The sequence below is a fragment of the Protopterus annectens genome, chromosome 8.part0 (assembly GCF_019279795.1).
Source record: "Protopterus annectens isolate FY-2018-M chromosome 8.part0, PAN1.0, whole genome shotgun sequence".
NCBI lineage: Eukaryota > Metazoa > Chordata > Ceratodontiformes > Protopteridae > Protopterus > Protopterus annectens.
Genome location: NC_056741.1, coordinates 1,880,325,621 through 1,880,350,764, shown reverse-complemented (window position 1 = coordinate 1,880,350,764; position 25,144 = coordinate 1,880,325,621).

The window sequence follows — 25,144 nt, the reverse complement described above, 5'->3', positions numbered from 1 at the left end:
TTGATTAAACAGCTGTCCTAGCTGTGGGTTTAATTCCTCAATATATACATATGTAGATAGATACAGACATACAAACACACACACACACACACACACACACACACACACACACACACACACACAACACACGTGGCAGGTAGGGAGCAGAACACAAACGTAACCACTGTACCACACAACAGCATTACGCAGTTACAGAACACGCAACCATGATTAGTAGATCACAGCATTCACACAGGCATAAGTCTAGCCTGTAGGCAGCAGCATCAAAGGCAAAGATGCGCACGGATGTTATGGTGAGTGAATACTGTAAAAGCAATGTACTGTTGTCATGCAGCTGGAAACACACACACACACACACACACACTTGGCAGGGCTGGGAGTCGAACATACACCTAACTACCCTATCACACTAAAGCATGACGCATTTACAGAATGCGCTACCGAGATTACTAAACACAGCAGTCCCAGAGGCATACTTCTAGGCGCGTGTCATCATCCGCAAAGGCAAAGACGTCGGTAGGAAATATCTGTGGTGTGACGCATCTAAAAGCATGACTGAGTCCCCAGGCAGACGGGAGCATGCGCACACACACACACACACACACACACACACACACACACACACACACACTTGGCAGGGCTGGGAGTCAAACATACACCTAACTACCCTATCACACTACAGCATGATGCATTTACAGAACGCGCTACTGAGATTACTAAACACAGCAGTCCCAGAGGCCTACTTCTAGGTGCATGTCATCATCCGCAAAGGCAAAGACGTCGGTAGGACATATCTGTGGTGTGAGGCGTCAAAAGCATGACTGAGTCCCCAGGCAGATGGGAGCATGCGCACACACACACACACACAAACACACTTGGCAGGGCTGGGAGTCGAACATACACCTAACTACCCTATCACACTACAGCATGACGCATTTACAGAATGCACTACCGAGATTACTAAACACAGCAGTCCCAGAGGCCTACTTCTAGGCACGTGTCATCATCCGCAAAGGCAAAGACATCGGTAGGAAATATCTGTGGTGTGAGGTGTCTAAAAGCATGAATGAGTCCCCAGGCAGACGGGAGCATGCGCACACACACACACACACACACACACACACACACACACACACACACACACACACACACTCTTGGCAGGGCTGGGAGTTGAACATACACCTAACTACTCTATCATACTACAGCATGACGCATTTACAAAACGGGCTACCAAGATTACTAAACACAGCACTCCCAGAGGCATACTTCTAGGTGCATGTCATCATCCACAAAGACAAGGACGCCAACAGGGATTGTATAGAGAGTGATCAGTCTGAAAGCATACAGACATATTACTGTCCCATGGTAGACGTAGACAAACACATGGCAGTGGTGTGATCGGGGCAACTAAAGATTTACCGAGCACTACAACAACAATACATAGACACGGGACACGCCACAGACAGTACACCCTTCAAGATAGTCGACCAGTGTGTACTCGGTAGGCATCCATCATGACGCTGAAAATGGACATCTGTTGCATGGATGACTACCATGGCTGTACAGGATGTCAACGGCCATGCCCATGCACAGAGGGACATCACTGACACAAGGTGTCACTGGCCATGGCCACACGCCCAGTAATACACGTCTGTTCAGACTGTACTGTGTGTCGATCTACACAATGGCGTACTGGGCATGCTCACACACTTTGCAGTTGCAAAGGGCCGTCTTACATGCAGACGGAGTCTAAACACACAAGGGCTCAGTCTGGACTGTCCTGTGTGTCTATCTACACAACTGCATACTGGGAATGCTCACACACTTAGCAGTTGCAAAGGGCCATCTTGCATGCAGACGGAGTCTCAACACGCAATGGCTCAGTTTGGACTGTCCTGTGTGTCCATCTACACAACCGCATACTGAGCATGCTCACACACATAGCAGTTGCAAAGGGCCGTCTTGCATGCAGATGGAATCTCAACACGCAAGGGCTCAGTTTGGACTGTACTGTGTGTCCATCTACACAACAGCATACTGGGCATGCTCACACACTTAGCAATTGCAAAGGGCCGTCTTGCATGCAGATGGAGTGTAAACATGGAAGGGCACAGTAAGGTATAACTGTCCCCACGCACAGGGTGGTCACACACATGCAGTGACCAGTACACACTCAGCTGCCATCACAGCTGTCACAGGTGCAGATCACAGATGTACACACCGCAGTCTACACTGTAGCCCTCAAGACATCACCATGTCGTTGGTGCAGCAATATACAGCCATACATTACCATAACACCATGTGACACATAACCAGTGGGCTGTACAGAGGTCTACACCAACTGTGCAGAGTACACATGTACCAACAGGGTTCCAACAGGTGTTATGCATTGCAATGATACCACTATACATGACCAGGTCAGCTCAAGACATACCAGGGGCCCCGGGTCTTACACAGCTGTGACAGATGAGTGTTGCTGTACAACAATGAACACACATCTGGCTATGTCATACATGTGATTGCAGTGGATGTGTGCATGGACTGCACACACAACACATATGTACATAGCATAGCCTTTGCTGTACCCTGTGCAGAACAGTGGCCTAAGCAATGATATGCATGCAAATGGAAGGTGGGTCCATGTCTGTTAAATGCTCACAGTACAGGAGGTAGCAATGTTGACCGAGGACACATACCCCTGTACTGGTCGCCCATGACACCCATGATATAATACCACAGTCCATGTGTTATGTATGTCAACACACATGTCCACCAATAGCAATGCATATAAACATGGCTACAGGAGACACATGTACAATTTGTACTGTGCATGCAGCAGCCATGCATGTGCAGTGGCCAATGTCCGTAACACAGCTGCGTCCAACTACAACATGCAGTCGCAATGCAGCCCCATCATTGACACCTGTATATGGTGACATACAGACAGTACGGTTGGTTGCACAGCACGTATGGAGGGATGTGTGTACATAAAGTGGTGATCCACCTGTGTAAATGTATGTGTGCCGGGGATGGCTCACAGTTGTGTCACATGGTATCCTACCATGCCATGTGCATAAAGTATGCTATGTCACTGTTACTTGACGGTGATGACATAACACATACACAGCAGTCAGGTGTTACCAACTGTATGTCACATGACACCTGTAACACCTACATCCTCCCATGTGCATATAGCAGCACAATTGCCAGACATAGCGTTGGTACACATAATGCGGACAATACCGCTGCATGTCTATCAAATGTCTCATCATATGGCAGGTGTATCATTCCCCGCACTGCCATGTGTGTCTGATTGTGTGAACAAATATGCCACATATTGTGGGGATTACATCCCAGTTGTTACACATCCCTGTACACCATTGTAGAGTTCTGTACATACTGCAGTGTGGAAAGCATGACATCGGCAGGTGTGGTGCATCACACACATTGGCTATCCGTATACACATTTCTGGTCACCACAGTATGTGTGTGTATGTATGTATGTATGTATGGCTGTCTGGTGCTTGGTGTGATGGTGTATGCTACCATAGAGTAAAAACAGGATAACTAACCCCTCATGGCGACTAACCCCTCATGGTGATGCAGTCTACTACCCTGTTGATGCCATCGGTCCCAGCCGTACTGGCTACCTGTGCATGTTCCTTCTCTGTGTCACATCGTGTGGGTGCAAAGTCCTGCAAGGGTGATGACCACATAGGCAAGGGTCCTCACCTCAACACTATGGGGTGTGCGTTATAGTGGTGTACACCCCATGAATGTAGCCATGTTCCTGTAATGTGACAGGGTATTACTGCTACACAGTGTGGACTCATGCTATCAAGTGGCGTCTAACGTCATCATTGGCCAGACCGCTGTGTACAACCCCTGCACCATGTCAACATACCTGTAATGTTTCCTGGTATGTATGTCACGTCTCTGTCTGCTGTAGCCTGTTCAACTGACCACATGCTTCAGGTGCAGTATATGTGCAGACATCTGTGTCATGTTAGACTTTCCGACAGTCAGGTTGAGGGTACATTTAACATGCTGATATTGCCATACGTGCCTGTGAGTACTTCACAGTTACACACGGGGGACTGCAAACACTGCTGCCTGTAGGCACATGCCAGTACACCATAGGAGGGAACCAGGGCATCATTACCAACATGCTGTTACTGTTGTAACCGAGACACCTACTGTGAACATATCACAATGCATGCTGCACCTGGACTACATGGTATGACTGGTGCATGTCGACAGTACACAACCGATGTCACATACACATCTCTCAGTAGTCACACACAACCACTGCAACATACACATCCCTCACTATGCATACACAAGTAATGTTAGATACACCTCTCACTATTCTGTTCACCTTGTGCATCAGACCATGTGAGCATATCCTGCACCGATGGTGTGGATGACAGGGATGCGGCACAGGCTTCATCATATGCACAGGGTGATACTGCACAACCAATGTCCCATACACATCTCTCAGTATTCACACACAACCACTGCAACATACACATCCCTCACTATGCATACACAAGTAATGTTAGATGCACCTCTCACTATTCTGTTCACCCTGTGCATCAGACCATTTGAGCATATCCCTGCACCAATGGTGTGGATGACAGGGAGGCGGCACAGGCTCATCATATGCACAGGGTGATACTGTTTGCCAGGGGCATAGGCTGCACCAATGGATGACATCATGTGTGTGGGTAAGGGCTGATGATTTGATTTGACATGTCTGTTCCATATGCATGTGGGTGTTGTGGAGCCCTACAGTTGTGTTTGCTGTGTGCGTGTATGTGTGCACACAGTTCTGTCATTTTTGAGGCCTACACAAGGGTATTATCGACAGCTCCAGATTGTACAGACCAGGTTGTACAGCTCACTGTGACTGGCCACGGCCACGTGTCCTGTGCCTGCCAGGGGTTGCACGGGCACTACCAGGCGGAGGTACAGAATGGCTACTGTCTGATGACACATGGCCACTGGAACCGTGTCCCCGCCGGGAATGTCCAGGGTCACGTCCATGTGGCCTGCTGTGTCCTGGTGTGGACAGTGCAGCACCAGCTGCACTGCTACTGCTACCGGCACTATGGGAGCGGCCATGTGAGGTGGCACGCTCACGCTGACCTGCACTAGGTGGTGTAGCTGGCCTACATCCACGTGGCCTACGCCTCACCCTTACCAGATGTTCCAGCACAGACAGCTCACGCTTGCGGATTGCCATGCCACGGTCAAGCATTCTGACCATGTCACCCAACCACCTGTCCAGAACATCAGCAAGCTGCTGTTGAGCACCTGCCAATGCCTGGATGTTGTTGTTTAGGGTACGGATAGCAGCCCTCTGCAGCCTCTGCCCTTCTCTGTTCTGCCATTCTGCACATGCCTGTGCTGCCATTACAGTCTGGAACATGCGTCTGGTGATTCCAGCTGCTGCGCTTTGTGCTGCAGGTGCATGTCTGCCAGAGGTCCTCCTATGAGCAGCACCAGCCACATGCCTGTGTGGCACATCTGCAGTCAGTACACTGCCACCATGGTGTGGAGACACACCTTCTGTAGCCACCACATGTTCCTGTTCAACGCTAACAGACGCTGACTGTCCTTCCTCTATGGCCACTGGTGATGCAGTATGTGTTGGCAGCTGAACTGTGTGCAGGGAAGAGGGGGACATAGCTGGGATGGCAACCGTTGGCACAGATTCAGCCCCTGACATCCCTGCCTGTACCTCATGCATATGTTCATCACTGCTACCATTTGTGGGGACACTATCAGATGGACCGCAGGAGGGTAATGCACCTACATCACCTGTGAATGCAAAGAAAGACTCTAAATTACAATAGACACACACACACACTGACACACACACACACACACACACACACACACACACACACACACACACACACACACACACACACACACACACACACACACACACACACACACTGACACACACACACACACACACACACACACACACACACACACTGACACACCATGCATGTGATATGACAGATGGCATGCAGCATGCTTGTGATACAGCTGACAGCATGCAGCCCAGACATCAATATTGTTTGTAAGCATACTCCCTGGAATGCACACCACAGCAGGCAGGTGTCATATCATTATCCATGCAATTCACATGATCATGGTAGTATGCATGCATCCCTGTGATACACCATGTGGACCAGAACAGGATAACAGTACACATGGCTGACGTGACCTTGACATGTAATCTGCTGACGTGTGCTTTAACAAACATACATGCCTAACACAATGGTGTCCTGACACATGTACAGTGTTGTACTGGGTATCACATTGCGGTGTTGCCCATACGCCTTACAAATACACTGCATGTTGAGCAAATGTGCATGGGCATGGTAGGGGACTGTGAGCCGTCTACATTGTTGTACAGTGTGAAGTACAAACATTGTGCCATTGAATGGCATCATGAGGCATCTATATTGATAAACAGTGCATGATATGTACACATTGCATATCCAGAACTGCATGCATACCCATGATATACCTGTGGATTGTGACCCACAATGCTGAGGTGTATACACACCAAACCATGCTGTGTCATGTGACAGGTCAGTGGAGGGCATACAGATGACACCCCTGCACGATGACTACAGAGTGTTAGCTGCCTGGCAACCATGTCCACACATAGCAGACCTGTCATGTCACCATTTCACACATGACATTGATGTACCAAGCACACAAGGTGCACAGCTAACAGTGATGTCCTACGGCAGAAAGGGAAATGTACAGTATCTGTGGCCTGGTGTCACTGTCGGTGGAATCTGTAAAGGTGACTACTGTCATGCTATGACACAGACGTCATGTTCAACACATCTTATGAGGTAGACGTCACTGACACCTCCAGTAGCTGTGCACAGGCATTTAAGATGTGCAGTGTACAACATTACCGGTACAATCCATTTAGTACGGCTGTAATTGGACCATGTGCGGACAAAGTGGGACAGGGTATACCCACATCCCATCTACTGTGTGGCTACATGTCTCCGGTCATCCCCCATGGCCATGTGTGCACATGTGTAGGTCATGTATGTGATGGCCGTCTATCACACATGTCTGTGTTGTCCCATATGACATACACCCATAAATGTTGGATATGTCACCATCCACAGGGCTATGCAGACAACAGGTGTATGTGTGGTATGTGGGGTATGGGTTATGGGAAAGTGTGACAATATTGCAACAAAAACGCTATGTGTCTGAGACATGTCGGATGGAACATCACAATGTGTGAACCCATTGCAGGGGCATATAAAACAATGGTGATGGCTGTGGTCTGCCCATATCACTGATCACTGTGCGGTACTGTTTTGTGTACCACACGTTTTGTTCCACTGTATAGTACATATGCCTCCATTGTAGAACACCTCCACCATTGTATGCACAGCTGGACACACATGTAGCAATGACAAATACTGTGGTTTCATGTCTGTGTGCCATTTCATTTGTATATATTGCACATGGGTGGCCTGTGTGGATGATGGGTGTATATCCATGTATTAACTGGCCACATGGCAAATAGATCTATGCTTTGACATGCCTGATACCGATGACAGTCTCACCTGCAATGGACTCTTGTGTGTGCGGCATGCCAGAGGTACCTGTATAGGGTGACACAGCAGTATGAACATTATCCATGACTGTATGACAGCCACAGGGTGCACAGTGCAAGTTAATACATTCGCCTGTACAATAGCATATAGTAAGCACATGTGTGAATACCATACCTCTAAACCTTAGAACAATAAATGTGGACCAAGCCTACTATGATGGGGGACAAATAGGGACAACTGTGACATATTGCTCTTACAAACATAGAAGTTTGCTAGACTAATAGGTTTGCATGCATATGGTTTTACATGGAATGTGCAGTCGTAAACACAAATGTATGTCATCATTTAATGACTCCATGCCTCGGCTATTTTCCAGAAAGGGACAGATATTAAGGGGAACACACCAATAATATGAGGCAGACATCTGGACATCCTGCAAATACGTGTACAGTTCAGAGGTATGGTGCATACACAGGGTAGCATAATGTAGCATGCAGCATGTGTGTCCACATACCTTGCATATGTTGTTACATTACATGCTGTACACTGACACATGCACGTACATGGGATATACTGGCCATATGTTCAGTACTGACTTACCAGGCAACTCCAGGCTCATTGGTTGGGAGACACCCACCTCCATGATGACAGCTAGTGTTTGTCGGAGCTGTTCTGAGGGTGTCCCCAGACTGGCCAGTAGCTCCTCTATGTGTATGAGTGGAGGCTGGGTTGGTGGCCCACCATCTGTTCCACCTTGTTCCCTGGCAATTGCAGTGGCACGCTGTTTTGCATAACGTATCAAGTCCATGCAGTGTCTGCGCACCTGCTGGTAGGTGTGGTTGTGGCCACCCATTTCATTGACCCTCCTGCGAAGTTCCTGCCACAGGTCATCTTGCTGCTGTGCGTTCTGTGGCACATGGCTAAATAACACCTCGTAGTTCTCATGGAGGTACGGGATTAGGACATCATCCTCCTGTCGGCTGTATGCTGGTAGGCGTGTACGAGGCATTATCTGTAAGACATGATGAAGGTGACAGGTCACATCTACAGACATATACAGTGATACTGCTGCACATACATTTCTAGTATATCTGCACAGTTATCTTTGCAAATCAACATGACACTAACACGACTGGCATGTATGTGTCACACACATGTAACACCCATTATGCATTGGATATCGTCTCCATATATGTGTGGCACCTCATTAGTGTTCCTACTGCATGTGATGTTTGTCTTCATGTAGGCATGTCTGCCTGCACTGGTGTTCTTACCTATCTGCACATGCCTGGATGTATCCACGCTAATGCTGTTGACCTTGATGCTGTGTATATGTAACATATCAACACAGACACAGCCTTAATGGACTTGGGCAGTGACAATGCACCAAGTATGTATGGAAACCTGTACATACATCTGTTTTGCCATAGACATCTACACTGCACTGTACAGCTGTTCAACATCTTGCCACAGATTGCCTGTGTTGCACGTGTGATTGACATGGGACAATGGCTAGTCGGACGTCATTCGCAGGTAAGGTTATCGGCTATAGCATGTACGGGCTGGGTTTACTAGCTGTATCTGACACCCATTACGCCACCGCGAGGGGCATCAGTGACACATTACTGATCCAGATAGTTGATACTACATCTACCATACGGCCATCACACCATGTATGACAGGCATGAAGTGTGCAGCTATGTGGACAGGGCTGCATGGTACGGCAGGAGTATGTCACAGGTATGACACAGGGATCTGTCCAGCATGTGGCCATCCTAGTCGTAGGATGGTGGTTGTCCATGACGTATGTCTTTCAGATCAGGCTATGGACATGTAGCATGTACAACAGCATAGTGTGGCATATGTCTGTATGCAAGGTGGATAGCATGCTGCATACTGGAGGTGAGTATTGTGGAGGCTGATATCAGCCATCCACGCATGGGCCCTACCCCTGGAGGGTGATATGTGTTCCAATATTGGTCACACAGGTGCTGTCTATGCCTGTCCAATGATCTCCGTGCTCATGGATACCACCCTGTCATGTCATGGGTACCTCGGATGACTACCTAAAGGGCCAGGGAGACGTCTCCAGCTCAGGGAGGTGTACTGCACAACACCATCCCTAACACAGTGTCCATAATGTTGACCACAGCCTAGGTGTTACTTAATGGGTACAGGGGTATTCCCCTAGTGGTGTCATTGCTGATATCATCCACCAGAATGTGCACATATGTCACACACTTCACACACACAGCCCATTCTGTATGTTGTTCACAACACCGTGACAACTATTGCCCATAGGTCATGGCCATTCACATCCTCACATACACAGATGGCTGACATTTGTCTGTGTGGTATGGGCTACAATGCGGGTGGGGTACAACACATTAACCCTGGTTTACTGTAGCTGACACCGTGTGATATGCATGTATCACTGTAGCAGTTTTAGTAGTTGTGATTCTGTCAACAGGCCACTAGTAGAACACTCCTGTGACATACAAAGGCATTTGTAATCAAACATCCGTACTGTCTTGTACATCTGTACTGCTAAAATCTACATTGATAATGGTTCATGGACTTGCAGACCATACCCAACAGTGTTCTGATGCGGTGCCACCAATCATGACTGTCGTCAACACTTGTGGGTTGATGATATCTAACACCCTATCTGTATTGTATGTGCATGCTTGGCACTTGCTCAGAGCTTCTTGGCACCTTATGAGCTACTGCTTAGTTTATCACCCATTTCACACCACTCCTCACAGGTACACTGTCTGTCCATACATTTCCAGCTTGCTTTACAGTATAACAGCTGTCATACACACATCACTCACATATCTCATGAAACATGCTGGTTTATACGGTTTTCCACCTGGCACGTACCACTTATATACAGGCATGTCCAACTGGCACGTACCAGTGCTATTGCCTGTCACTATGATGACTATGTTGTACATGTGGCAATAGAGCTATTCTCATGTACACAGTCAATGCACACCTCCCAACATACAACAGTACAGCCTGTGGGGGATGCACATATGCAGCCCTGCTGAGGGTTATACTGTCACCAACCCTGACTGCACCTGACAGTCATGTGGGGATGTGCAACATTCGTAACACACCCCACTCATCACATAGATCCACACGATCCCCACCACAGGCCACACATATGGAGACACCTTGTACAGTACCCCTCCATACTCTGTGTGGGCACCAACGGCAGCCCACATCGCCAAACAGAACTATACCAACCTATAGCCCACAGACACGTGTGCCCATCACATTTGGCCAATAGGGTATCGTAACATACATAACACACCTGTCATAGGTGACTGTCGGTGGTCACACTGCTGTTCCACTCAGCAGACTACACAAGGCAATAGTCACTTACATCCTGCTGTCAAGTAACTGGTTCTGCAACATAACCTATGCACACATGCCACAACTCAGCAGGTACGATGTGACTGTCATTTTCCATGTTAGTGTGACTGAAGTTGTATCTCAGGGCACAGACTACGTGTGCAGGGACATGCAATAGCCCACCAGTGTTTTAGCCCTGATGGTGTAGTCCAAGCCCTGGGGAGCATTTTGCGGTCATCTGGACCTGTTACCACTGCACAATGAATGACTGTGTCACTCCCAACAGTTGTCCATGCTTCTGCTGTCATTCCACAGGCATCTGGTATACATCCACTTTGACAGACCTGGTCAAACAACATGATGCTGTGGCACAGTTGACCTGCACCTGTCAGCTGTGGGAGTACGGATCACATGTCGGACTCTTGCTGCTTTTATACTGCCTGTCTTGCACAGTGTCCAATAACAGTCACCACCAGAATGAGAACTGGCTAGCGGAACTTGTGGTCATGTAACACAATGCTTGACATCATCCTCTGTGATGCATGCAGGCAAGGCACACCTGATACTGCACCACTTCAATATCTCTGCAGTGACTGGGACCTGCCTCTTGGCTCTGCAGAGCACACTTGCAATGACTGGTTATAGACAGACCGTACCTCTCAGGCATGTACCTGGACTGGCACACCCACAGCTGAGGTGTCCCCATATTCCACTATGTTGTACACACATCCCTGCTGGTTACTTAGCACAATGCATCACAGGTGCGCCATGTGCAAATAACTGTGTCTGGAACTGCTATGCACAGTATTACCAGCTGTGGATTCAACATACCCCATGGTTACCAGACCTCATTTCATGGTGTACTGGACAGTTGGGCTCATACTGCTGCTACTGATGTGAGACTAACAGTAATCCACACTTAACTGTGATAGCCGCACATGTACTGACACATTAGGCGTACGCTGTCCGTGAGGCATAACATCCGCTTGGCTGGTTTGACCCATACACACCACCTCCAAGACCAACAGTATCCTTGACATGGACACTACCAACATGTGACTGCTGTTCCACACCTGGGGTTATCACCTCACTGATGGAATCTGAACATATGCTACTCACCCTTGTTAGCCACATACTGGCACCACACACTTCATGGCATACACAGTAGATGGTTACTACAACACCTACTACAGATGTTGTTTGACAGCAGTAGTTGACGTCATGACACACGTACAGGTGGACAATGCACATACAAATGCTGAGACATACCCCAGTGCACTTCATTAGCACGTACACGACAATATGGATCATGCTATTCCACACAGAGCCATGATGGTACACACCAGATAACAGACGCCACTCTGGGGGTGCGGTTCCATGGACATACTTTACAACAACAGGTGGGGGCTGTTGCACAGTGGTGTACATTCCCATGGATGGGGTATCTCACTGGTCAGCCTCAGTAGGGCCACGGGACCCCTCATCACATACTCCATAACTAGCGACTTACACATTAGTGCGACACATTCCAAGATGTACCACCAGGCATTATGGTGGTATGTCAGTAGTCGTATGCAATACCCACATCTGCTCACACATACAACTGTCACTCTGGAACATGACAGTAATAGGTGATGTTGGCAACATGCTGGCGGATGGCTTCAATGCTAACATTACACCCTCTCACTCCCTACGGGGCCACATTCCTAGCAGGAACATTGCTGTGTACCTGCAGTCACACCTACACAGTACTAACCTGCACTCTATATGTCCTAGGACACTGGTCCCTTTGTCACCCTACAAAATTCCAGGCTGTGATGTCCACAGACCTCTGAATGACATGTCTCCCCACTGGGACACCATATTCAGTAATAGCCTTGTACCAGACATTGTGGCCCCATGACTGGCACACAGCGACCGTTACACTCCACACAGCTGGCGCCAAAATGCATGACTGGGACTATTGCCCTCCACCCCTCACTGGACTGTTCTGCATGGCTATAGGGCACATCATCATGGACATCATTCGCTGAGTCTTTGTTGTGCTCCAGTCCTTTGATGCCAGCTGGGTTGGTCTTGTTGGGGCCACAGCATGCCCCTACACCTTTTGAACACCTTTCATACAGTCGCCAGAGTAGTTGATGATTACACGGGGGTCCACACAGCCTACATTGTCCTCTTGCTGCCTTTCAGCACCGTTCTCCATTCTGGTATTGACAACATACACATCCACCTGCACATCAACACATATGTCTCAGGATGTTATGCAAAGTGGCTAATGGACGGGACACACACACTGAGGGTGCCATACCATATCACATACTGCATTCCAGTTACACTTGCCATACCACAGTCCTCAGTCATGGGGCCCTCATGTTCGGTATATGCTTCCCTGAGGTACAGGCTACCACTGAGTGGACTTCCCTGCCTAGCTTTACAGACCACTGCATACCAAGCACCGTTGTTGATCCACCAGCTGATACAGACCCCATCCATATGGGTGTCACTGTGACGGATACCTGATATGAGCATCATGGCCTCAACATGCATGACACTTGTTATGAACATCAACTTTTCAGTTCACCATCCACCCACTGGTTATCACATAGGTGTTAGTCCCCTACATACATGTCACATTGTACGTGTTCGTACTACACATGTATGTCGCACACACTCCTGCGATTACCACATTGCCACTATGGTGTGGATATCCTTCTACGTGTCCACACTTGTCTGTACTGGGTGTGTAGCTGGTACATAGGCACCCGTTGTACCTCTGAACACCGGACTTATACACACATCCATGGGTACAACACCCCGCTTAGGGTGTACCTTACACAACAGCTACAGCTTTACATAAGTCAACATTAAAACGCCATGATGTTTATTGAGCTACGACGGTTAAAGTTTGCGGCTGCAGTACAGACACCACGTCTGTACACATTTGTGGGCTACATACTCAGGGGTGACCTCTGCTGCAAACACAGGGCCCATGTCTGCATATATGTTAATGGATATAATCCGCATATGCGACATAAACAATAGCCACTGTGAGCATGATGCTCATAGATATGTGCACACACGCGACAGTGTGTGGGATGTGCTTGGGAGTTGCATTCCCAGACCGGACACTCACCATGCTTTGGGACAAGATTCCTATGTACATCGCGCATGGACAGTCAGTAGCTATTTTCATGTGATACCTCACTTGGTGGATGGTGGACACATGTACGCCAAGGATCACTGCAGTGGCTGTACTGTGCAGAGATGCAGGTTACACATGGATCTTCTGTTCACAGGACACTACCCTAGAGAGGTGCCACTGTTGTGCACACTGTAGTTGTTGTTACACATACACTTGCCAGACTGCATGGTACCCCATTATGAACCTGTGGAGCTATTACATGTCCTTTGTGCATGGTTACTGGAATAGCCCTTCCATTTAGATTAGCTGTCACGCTATTACAATGTCCCGTGACTACAGGCCATATGTATCCTGTTATTGTACATGCCAATCATGTTCTTGTTTGTCTGTCACATCTCTTCTGCTATTCTAGTCTGGGAGTAATGTTTGCATCCTTTGCAAATGCACAAAGTGGATTACATTATTTATTTCATCATAACTGTTTATACATAAATTAATTACATACTACTCACATCACTATACGATACCTTTGGTATGCATCATATGCCTGTTCTCCTGTGTAGCATATCTGACATATCAATCTACTGTACTATACATTACACATATGTTACATGGTATCCCATAATTCAAAGCATACTTGCACAGCGGGACCACCTTAGACATGTCATTGACATTATATGCCCATACACATGCATACTGTTACAGTATATCCACATATACTATCCCCTGCTATGGCACATACTTGTTGGACATACCCTGCCACTGCTGGCGGGTCGTATGACATTGTTCTGTTTAAAGCCATCATGTTGCATCCCTTGTGGTATCTATGCTGTTTACCTTGTGGCCCACTGCTGGACGCACAACTTCTTCAAGCGTTAGTACGATCAGCAAGACATCACTACATACATACCATTTCCCACTTTATGCATGGCAGACACTTTTAATTAATGCAAACCAGGCTATGCATACACTGGCATAACTTAATACAGAACATACTATACATACAGGTAATGTTGTACCTACCTTGATATCATTATGGTATTTCGTCTTTATCTCGCTGTTCTGTATCACTCTTTGAACTTTTTTTCGGTATGAGCATACATTTGCATATCTGGCAAGTCATCCTTATATACATCAATACCTGCAACATGTAGTTTACTGCCACCAATTGGTGTTCCGGTGTGACTAATTACGTGCACTTCAGCTGTGCAGCTACTCCATTCACCAATTATGCTGCAACAGTGGGGTATAATTGAATTCTCCACTTGGGCGTTGGCCATTTGCCCTGCCTTCGGGGAGACAGCCTGTATTGTGTTTTGTTGTGTGTAATTGCAACTGCTATGTATAGAGCCAAGTGTATTTCGGAGTCATGTCCCCTGTGGATTGTGTGTGATGGCTTGAGTATGTGGTTCTACCTGTGACTGTACCTGTCATCCCACCCATCTGATAACGGATTATTGCAAACACCTGTAACATCGCCGTTTGTTCCGTTATACGACGGATACAATTTTGCATGGTGCCTTTAAATGTGTCTCTCACAAGGTATGTTAACGGTTCGGCAGATGTAATTGACTAACTGGATGTTTGTGCTGTGATTACGGTCTGTATTGCTATTGTTTCCAGTGTGGGGGATGTAGGCGGGTGTACTTAGCATATACGGTTTTGTGGGGCTTGCATTTCTACGTAGTCCATATATATGTGTGTGGGCCCCTTCCCTAATTACAGAGCTATCACTTACTAGACTTCTGTTATGGAAATTTACTTTGGGCCATTGTTAATTGGTTTCTCTATGGTATGCAAGTGAGGTTGATACTTCCATACCTCCGGATGTACGGCGATATGTGCAGGGATATTTCTAAATGACCGCTATCCAGTGTATGTGTGTCTCAGATATTTGCAGTAATTGCAGTGGTGTTGGTGTCAGACCCTCTGTGGCATGGCTTGTCACCTTTTCATATGGCCATAGTTAGATACTTGTGGGTCACACAGTGGTGTTTACAGGCTGACATATAGCCACGGTCAGTACACAGGATAGCACATACTTTTATCCTAATTACATACCAGTTGTTCTTGGACCTTGCCTACTTATCAGTTTGCATGTAACATTTCCGTTTCTTACATACAGGCATGAGTATTTCCTGCAACTATTACATAATATTTGGGACATACTAATGTCCTACACTCTCGAACAGTTGCCCTTTGTAATGTTTCATGTCAGGACACACATGCCCAGGGAGGGGCTGTCCCTCCCAATGTGGGACTGGTGTTTACCGCATGCCTACGGCTAGCTATACCCGCACCTACCGTTATCATCTACCTCCGAGTTGCCACCTACAGACACACGATGCGGACACACACACACATTACAGTCACACGGAAACACACATGGCACCCTCAACACACACATACACAGGCTACATCACTCACAACCACAGTTGTACACAGTACCTACGTGGACCGCACTGCCAGCAGCGGTGACTACATGTCCTTACTATCGTCATATTGCTTGTGGTTCTACTGTTCCAGTACTGTGTTCTTTCTGTCTTTCAGCCTCCTGGTTACACGTGTCGGTGTGTGACACGTTCCATAGTTGGCGGTATTCTATTTATTTGTACCTCAAAGGTGTTTTGAATGTCGTTGACCTATCTATATATTTGCAGATGTCAGTGACTCCTTATATAACGACATATATCACACTATCACCCTTTCTATCTGTATTATATATGTGTAGATATATATATATATATATATATATATATATATATGTATGTGTGTGTATATATATATATATATATATATATATATATATATATATATATATATATACATACATATCTCAGACAGGGGTGGTGACAGGCACGCTACTCCTTTCATTGTGTGTTTGTCAGTGTATACTGTGTTTCCTGGACTCCGCACATTTGTGTCTGTACCTGTCACATTACACACCTGCCATGGGTTATGATTACCTCCCTTCCCACTTTGCGAAGGACAGTCCCTCTTTGTACAGATGTGTCCTGCGACATATTTGTGAACATAGCAAATGTCCTGCGACTGTGGGACAAACATATTCCCTATAGTTTATGTAATAGTTGCATACAACACTTATTCTGTATCTGACCCACCTACATGTTACAGGACACGGAACACGTACCTGCGACCATTACTAGAATAAGCTTTTTATCAATGCAAAACACTGACATTCTGGTTTTCGTACTGTCCGGGTGTATGTGTCGGCCTGCAGACATCTGCGGTATGTCCCACATTGGTCATTTGCAATGTGGCAACCCTGCCGTACGTACATCTTGGCTAGCAATAGTGTTGGGTGATTGTATACATGATTGCCTGTTCCACTCCTGGCAGTGGTCGTCTTACGCTTCAGAGCAGGCGCTATTTGTTCAGGGGTGACTAATGCTGGTTTCACCGGTTCTGTACATCATTGACCGTGATCTGTGCAGTGGTCAGTGAAGCTTAGCCCTGTTTCGCGCATATCCATATAGTCGTATTTAAACATCGCTTACCAGCTGTGGGCAACACTTATTCCAGCTAATGTGTGCTACACATATTCTGATGACCTGCATCCGGAATGCATTACCCGTGCCGTCGGGATTACATTACATCCCTTGTGGGACGTGGGACCGGGAACATGCACAACAGTCACTGCATGTACCACTTGGACATCTGGGGGTTGTGCACGTATTATGTCATTTTGTATGTGAAGTACACTACAGCAGTTACTCCACACTACACTCACATGGGTAACTCCGTTAGTTTACAAATTGATGGGTCCAGTTAATGGTATGTCCATGTGATGTTTACTGGCTGTACTCCAGCATTGGGTATGTATATCACAATTAGCTATACCCGCTAATGTGCTACACCTTCATACGCCCGTGGATGCAGCATGCTGGGGTGACGAATGCCTGTCATGGGTATATCCCCTGCCTTGACACAACATCCATGATTACATTTTGTGGAGCCCCTCAGTAATGCAGTGGGGAATCCGTGCTGAGTGTGTGTAGGACAGTGCTTACACACATGTGCTTCTGCGATTACCTCTGCTCCAGTAAGCGACAGTTGCTTACTCGATGTTGTGGTGACGGGAGTCACTGTTTGCCCTGTTTGGTGTTTTGCCTCTGACAATCGGGTGTGTACCTGATGATGTACCTGAGAACCTCTACACACAGCACCGACAGATGCTGATAGGCATATCTACTGTTCAGGTGTTGAGATTTCCGTGTTCCAATGGCTGCTGCGTGTACAATGTTTGAGGGCTGCCTATGTAGGATTCCACAGTGGGCCACCTATACTTCACAATTTACAGGTGGTCGTGTTTGTGTGCCATCCATTTTACTGTGTGTGCAGGTGGAGACGGGTATCAGACCATGGGAGCCTACACTGTCAAGGTATGTGCTATACGTTCCCTCTTTGCCAAGGCATAGGCATATTGGGCACGCCTCTGTCTGCCTACTGGGGCTGGCACAGTGTGTCCATGGTCTGGATCCCTCTGTGCCTGTGTTGGCCTTGGCAATTGCGGTAGGCTGTGAGGCCCTCCCCCATTTTGACCCTGCTGCAGCTGTTTCCGCAGGATCATATTATGTAGCATGGCACATACTATGAAGATGTGGGCACACATGCCTGGAGAGTACTGCAAGGCTCCACCAGATGTGTCCAAGCACAGGAACCGTGATTTCAACATCCCGAACACACGCTCTATGATGATTCTGGTTTGTGCGTGTGCCTCATTATGGCATTCTTGCATTGGTGTGTGTGCATTTCTGATGGGGGTCATCATCCACGGCTCCAGTGCATAGCCAGCATCCCCCACAAGGTGGCCTTGTGGGATGTCCACCCTGACAAATACCTGATACAACTGTGAGGCATGCCAGATATGGGAGTTGTGGTAGCTTCCAGGGCTGCCAGCACACATATCCATGATAATGCCCTGGGCATTGCACACAACCTAGCAGTTGATGGAGTGGAATCCCTTGCGGTTTATGTAGCACCTACCATACTCACCGGGTGGTGACTTGATTTGTATTTGCATGCAGTCTATCGCACCCAGTACCTCCGGGTAGTTTGCCACACGGTGGAAGTGACGCATATTGCTGGCCAACTCCTCCTGAGTTTGGGGGAAGTATATATGCTCATTGGCAGGTGGTAACATGGCATCAAGGAACTGGTGTAGTACCCTGGATGCCGATGCCTGTGAGATCCCCATTATATCTCCAGTTGGCCTTTGAATGGTACCTGTGGCTAGTATTCGCAAGCTTACACATACCTTCGTGTCCACTGGGATGGGTTCCCCTCTGTTGTTTCTGGTTCTCAGGCGTGGCCAGCACAGCTCTACTATTTGCTGTAAGATGTCCCTGTCCACCCTGTAATGCTCTGCTATCTCCAGATCATGTAGCCCCTGGTAGGTTACCCTTGGTCTGAACACTCTTCTCCTCCTCCGAGGCCTACGGTGGTTGTCGGCATCATCCTCCACAACACTGCCGGTCTGTAACACATGCTGATGAATCACAGCTATGGCAGCTCCTAACATGTACATTTTAAAAGTTCCCCGTCTGTTTACACCTATGGTGCAGTGTTTTGGAATACACAGGTGTGTGTTGGGTGCTTTCACACTTTATACTGTTTTGCTGTGAACACTGATGATGTCATAGGGTGTGTATGTACGATCATGGCTACAGGGTATCTTCTGTGTTTTATTCATGGAACCACTATTGTGCTGCCTTTGGTGTTGCATTACATTTGGCTGCCGTGAATTACCTCCTGCCCTTCCGTTTACATTTGTGCACGTTACACCTACTATTTGCTGGCATGCATCCAGCAGCCTGATTTCATTTGTACTTTCCTAGACCTGGCTTATCTTGCGTAATGTGTTCTATTGCCGGTCTACCGTGAGTTTGCTTTGCTCTGCTATGACAGTTCTCCTATCTTTGCATTCCAAGTCCTCCCCTCCTTTCTTTGCAATCCTCTGCCTCCCCTATCCTGTTTTGCAGGTTTCTGCATGCAGGCTTGTCTTCTGCCGTCGATTGGCCGCCGTGAGTTGATTGGTGTTAATTGCTCATTAGTACGCCAATTACCCTGCTTCGGCATTTCCTTCTTTTCTTTCCCTGACCTTCCTCTTTCTGCTATTGTTCGCGGTGCGTGCATCCGCTTGCCGGGTTTCGGGCACGTTTTCATCCCCGTACACATGCGTTTTCTGGCACCATGTGTGCTCTCAGCTAAATGGTTCTATACCTTCCTCCCCACCCCTGTCCTGCAGCTTTGCTTAGCAACGGCCAGGCCAGATTTGCATAGCTCCAATGTGCTTACTGATATGGTGGCACACCCCTCTGCTGATGTCATGTATCACCTCTGATACACTCCTCGGTGTTATAGCGCTGCACCGTCAAGTACATCCTTAATCCGGCGGGACGTTTGCGATTCAGTATTACCTGCCTCATTTGCATGGCATTGACTACTAATTCATAGTTACAGTGCCGAACACTGTCGCGGGCCCTAGGCAACCCTTGCGCCTTGCTTGTGGTGTACCATGCCTACCATTGCTAATTATGGTGAAATCCTGATTTGTCTCACATTGTGATTTTCTGCCATTTGTATATATTTCCTTTGTATTCCTGTTTGTGCACACATGCCCTGCGGTTGTACTGTGCGTTACTGTGGACATGACATTAAATGTTGTTTTTAGGTGTTGTGCATCTTTTCTTGTGCCATTGGCTGTGTATTTGGCCATTGGCATATGTTAACTTTGTAATACATGTGTCTGGTCTGCTTCCATAACTCCGATGTTCTGTTTGGGAAAATGTAAACAGTGTTTTTTGGTTTACATTTCCATGGGCTTGCGCTACGCCTGCACCACTTTGTGAATTGCTGTATGCCTTCATTAGCATGGTGCGACACTGCACATGGGGTGATTTGCATACCTATGCTGAGGGCTGCATAGCTCTGGTGTATGCCGGTAGTGCACATGGAATTGGTTTGTACCTGAATCGCTCGGCGGACATATTTGGCGTTTTACCGCCTACGCTACGCCTGCGCCTGGCGCAAGCTTCATGAATCCGGGGGCACATGTAATCCTAAAAAGTGCCTACTGATTTACATGTCGAGACATCATGTTTCCCATCTGTGTTAATATATCCATATGTTATGCAGTCATTTACAGTGTAATCATTTCTTGTATAATTAGGCAGGTGATAGTTAACAAAATGGCACATCTTAACCAAATGAATTTAAGGATAAAATCAGAAACAAGTTACAGCTTTACTCATACAATCAATTTATGCATCTAAGAAACATCTGTTAAAGAAATAGCAACATTTGTTATAAATCACACTACTAAGTGAAGAATCTTTGACCAGAGGTTCAAAGTATATTTGGCCAGAATGTCAGCCCTAGGCTGAGAACCGAGGTACATTAGCTAACAGAAAAATCTACTTGAAAACATATTTACTTTCTTTCAGCAGAATCCAAGGAGTAAAAAGGTCACACCGACAAACCAGTTTAATAAAATCTACAAGAAAGTTTTCACTTTGTGATATTTTAAACCTCCAGTAATAGAGACCCATGGGATATATGCAAATGAGCCATTAAGGGCATCAAGTGTTTCAACTATATAACTTCTGAATGTCCATGACTTTTTACTTTTTCTTTTTATATGTCGAGACATCATGTTTTCCATCTGTATTAATATATCATATTGAATTTAAAGATAAAATCAGAAACAATTTACAACTTTACTCATACAATCCTGCCATGGTGGTGGTGCGGTAGCGTTGTCGCCTCACAGTAAGACACTGTCCGGTTCGATTCTCAGTTAGAGCGTCTTCTGCATGTAGACATGTGTGAATGGGTGTACCTTCATTGAAGGTTGTACGTCAGGGCTGGCAACTCGGTACGTAAAAATCAACCGCCAATCATTAGCGGACCGGAGTTCCGCTGTGGCGACCCCTAACCGGGAAAAGCCGAAAGACACACACACTCATACAATCAATTTATGCAGCATCTTATTATGACATCATGAGTCATATTACAAATATCAGTTTGGGTAAAAACATTGAGTACATGACAGTCAATGACAATCTTAAATTTGGTTTATATATCCACAACAGTAATTAAAAAATGCATGTCTAGGTAATTTCTAAGGCAATGATCATTACAACTGTTAAGTCATAAGGTCAGAAAAGATCAAGAAGTTAACAAATGAATGAACCTCTTCACCATTTAGATACATTCAGGCCAAAAAAGACAAACTCCACTAGCTTTAGACAAGTATGTTTCAGCCTTCTTATAACCATACCAAATCATTTTAAGTGGACTGTCTGCCTGTACTTTAGAAAGAAAAAGTCATTATGCCTGGCTAAAGTCCATAACAATTAAGGTATCTGTAAAATATCCCAACTAACATCCAATCCAAAAAGTAAAATGTCACACAGACAAACCAGTTCAGTACAAACTAAAAAAAAAAAACTAACCAAGCCAGAGTTTTCTCGGTGTGATACCTTAAACCTCCAGTAATACAGGCCCATGAGATATATGCAAATGACACTTTAAGGACATCAAGTGTTTCAGCTATATGGCTTCTGAATGTCAATGACTTTTTAGTTTTTCTTTTTATGTATTTATGGATACATTCAGACCAATAAAGCCAAGGCCACTAGCTGTGGACATGCATGTTTCAGCCTTCTTATGACCTAATCAGCACAACATAAATAGACTGTTTGGCTATATTTTAGAAACAGATGGTCTTTACACCCAGCAGAAGTCCATAACAATTAAGGTGTCTGTAAAGTATCCTAATTAACATCAGATCCAGAGAGTAAATCGGTGACACAGACAAAACAGTTCAGTAAAAAGTAAAAGAAAAACCTAGAGAAGCTAGAGTTTTCACTGTGTGAAAAGTACTGGGATGATAGTGGCTCCTCCATTTCTCATGCCAGTGCTTGAACCTGTGTCACCTGAGCCATTGTCAATGCATAATGCATTTTTATCCATCTTGGCTGACATTTTGCATTCTGGGATTTGAATATCACTCAGGAGGGCCCATTTCCTCCTGCCATTTCTGCTACTTTTCTAATAGCTATTCTGTCCATTTTCCTTCAGTGGCCTGGGGTCACCCAGCTTCATGAAGGATGCATCTTGCTGTATCTTTGGTTCAGTTTCCTGACAGTAGCAGTATTATCCCAGAAGGATCATACTCCTAAGAATTGGCTTTTGTATTTTGTGGTCTGCATATCCATGGGGGTTTAGATGTGCAGTAATACCCAAGGGAGCTTGTGTCATCTTATGTATGCTGATTCAGGTTAGGCAATCAAGTACATATACATCACACTAAACGAAATCATAAACCAAAAGAGAAAACTACAAATACTTCAACTAAAAGAAAAAAGAAAGAAAGAACATTTTTTAAGTGGGAGTAACAAGCTATTGTGAACCCTACATAACCCTACATACCTCCTTGACTCTGCTTTCTCTGGCTGACCATCAACTCTCCTCTACAGCCACTCAGCTGCTGTGTTCATTCCCCTTTGGCCACCACGAGCAAGGCTCAGATTACCTGCCAAAAAGAGCGTCACACTGAGTTCTAGGCTCACAACAGGCATTCAGCAAGTGAGATGAACATCCTTACTTCTGGGGCAACATATCTATATTGGTCCCCACTCTCAAGGAGTGTGCAATGTGGTATTATGAGGCTATGTCCCCCTTCCACTGTAACACATCACTTTCTGGGTGTCCCTCCAACCTAGTATTTACTTTGCTGTGTTCTCTTGTAACACCAGCAACACCTTGCCTATACTTTTCCCAGCTCACATTCTCAATCCTTCCCACTAGACTAAAGCAAGCAGGTGCAACCTTTTCATTCCTTTTCATCCCCTGATTGGCCTCTTCAGTGATGCTAAATGAAGCCCGGATGCCTGGGTCACAGGCAGGGTTTCTTCTTTCTATGCCACAAAGCTGAATGAAGCTCTGCAAATGTTTTAAAGGGAGAATAAGACTCAAGCAGTAGCAAACAAATTTTAAAATATTACTACTTTGTGTCTAATCCAGAAGAGGGTGACTGTGGTTCTTAATTTTAGGATTTCTTGGAGTGCTGGGTTCAGTAAGGCAGAGAGGAATGCTTTACCGAGTAGACAGGCATGACACATAATTGTAACAATGCTTTGGAATTTAGACACACAGTCTTACTTAAAGCATGAGAGTTATTAATTAGCTTAGCCGTATCTTGAAGCAAAATACAGAATCCGTTTATGACAAGTATGTTAAGAATACTATTGCACAAGCTTTGATAGAATATTCACCACTCCTTTATTTGGTAGACCACTTTAAGCCTTGACATTATCAGCACTACAAAAAATAAATAAATAACACCAACTATATCAAGCATACACTACTGTAACTCCCTTGACTTATAGCAGTTGCACATTTTATGCCATATCGAGTGCTTGTTCTTTCAATCATGAATATATTACCATTTTTCTGTGTGTCAGGCATCTCAGGAATCACAAACTCCTCAAGCCTATTCCATGCATTCACAACCATGTCTGTATAGCAATGCTTCCTAACAAAAGGTCTTAGTTATCACGCCTCTTTGTTTTTGAATATTTGTTCATCTGAGAAATGCTGATGAAGAACTTAAGTAATTCTAGCTTCCACCCTCCCTACATTTTCCAGGATATGCATATGTTGTTTAGTGTGTCATTAGGTGCAAATCATGTAATTTTAAGTACCCTTCTTTGCAAAATATCCTTTAGCTTAACATTCTTGTAGACATGGAGTGCCTAGGACTGTGCATAGAAGGACTAATGTGGTCCTTACAATGCCTAATCAGAGAAAGACTGACTTCTAATTCTTAATAGGAGATGTCTCTACCAGTGCATTTCTGTCTCCCCAGAATTTCCATTACTGCTATTTTAAAATAATATTGATACCCTGGGTCTATAATACACAATAAGCTCCAGAGCATAAAATAATAGGAATCTTTACTTTTTGGTACTTCTCAAAGCGTAATTTTATTCATTACTGC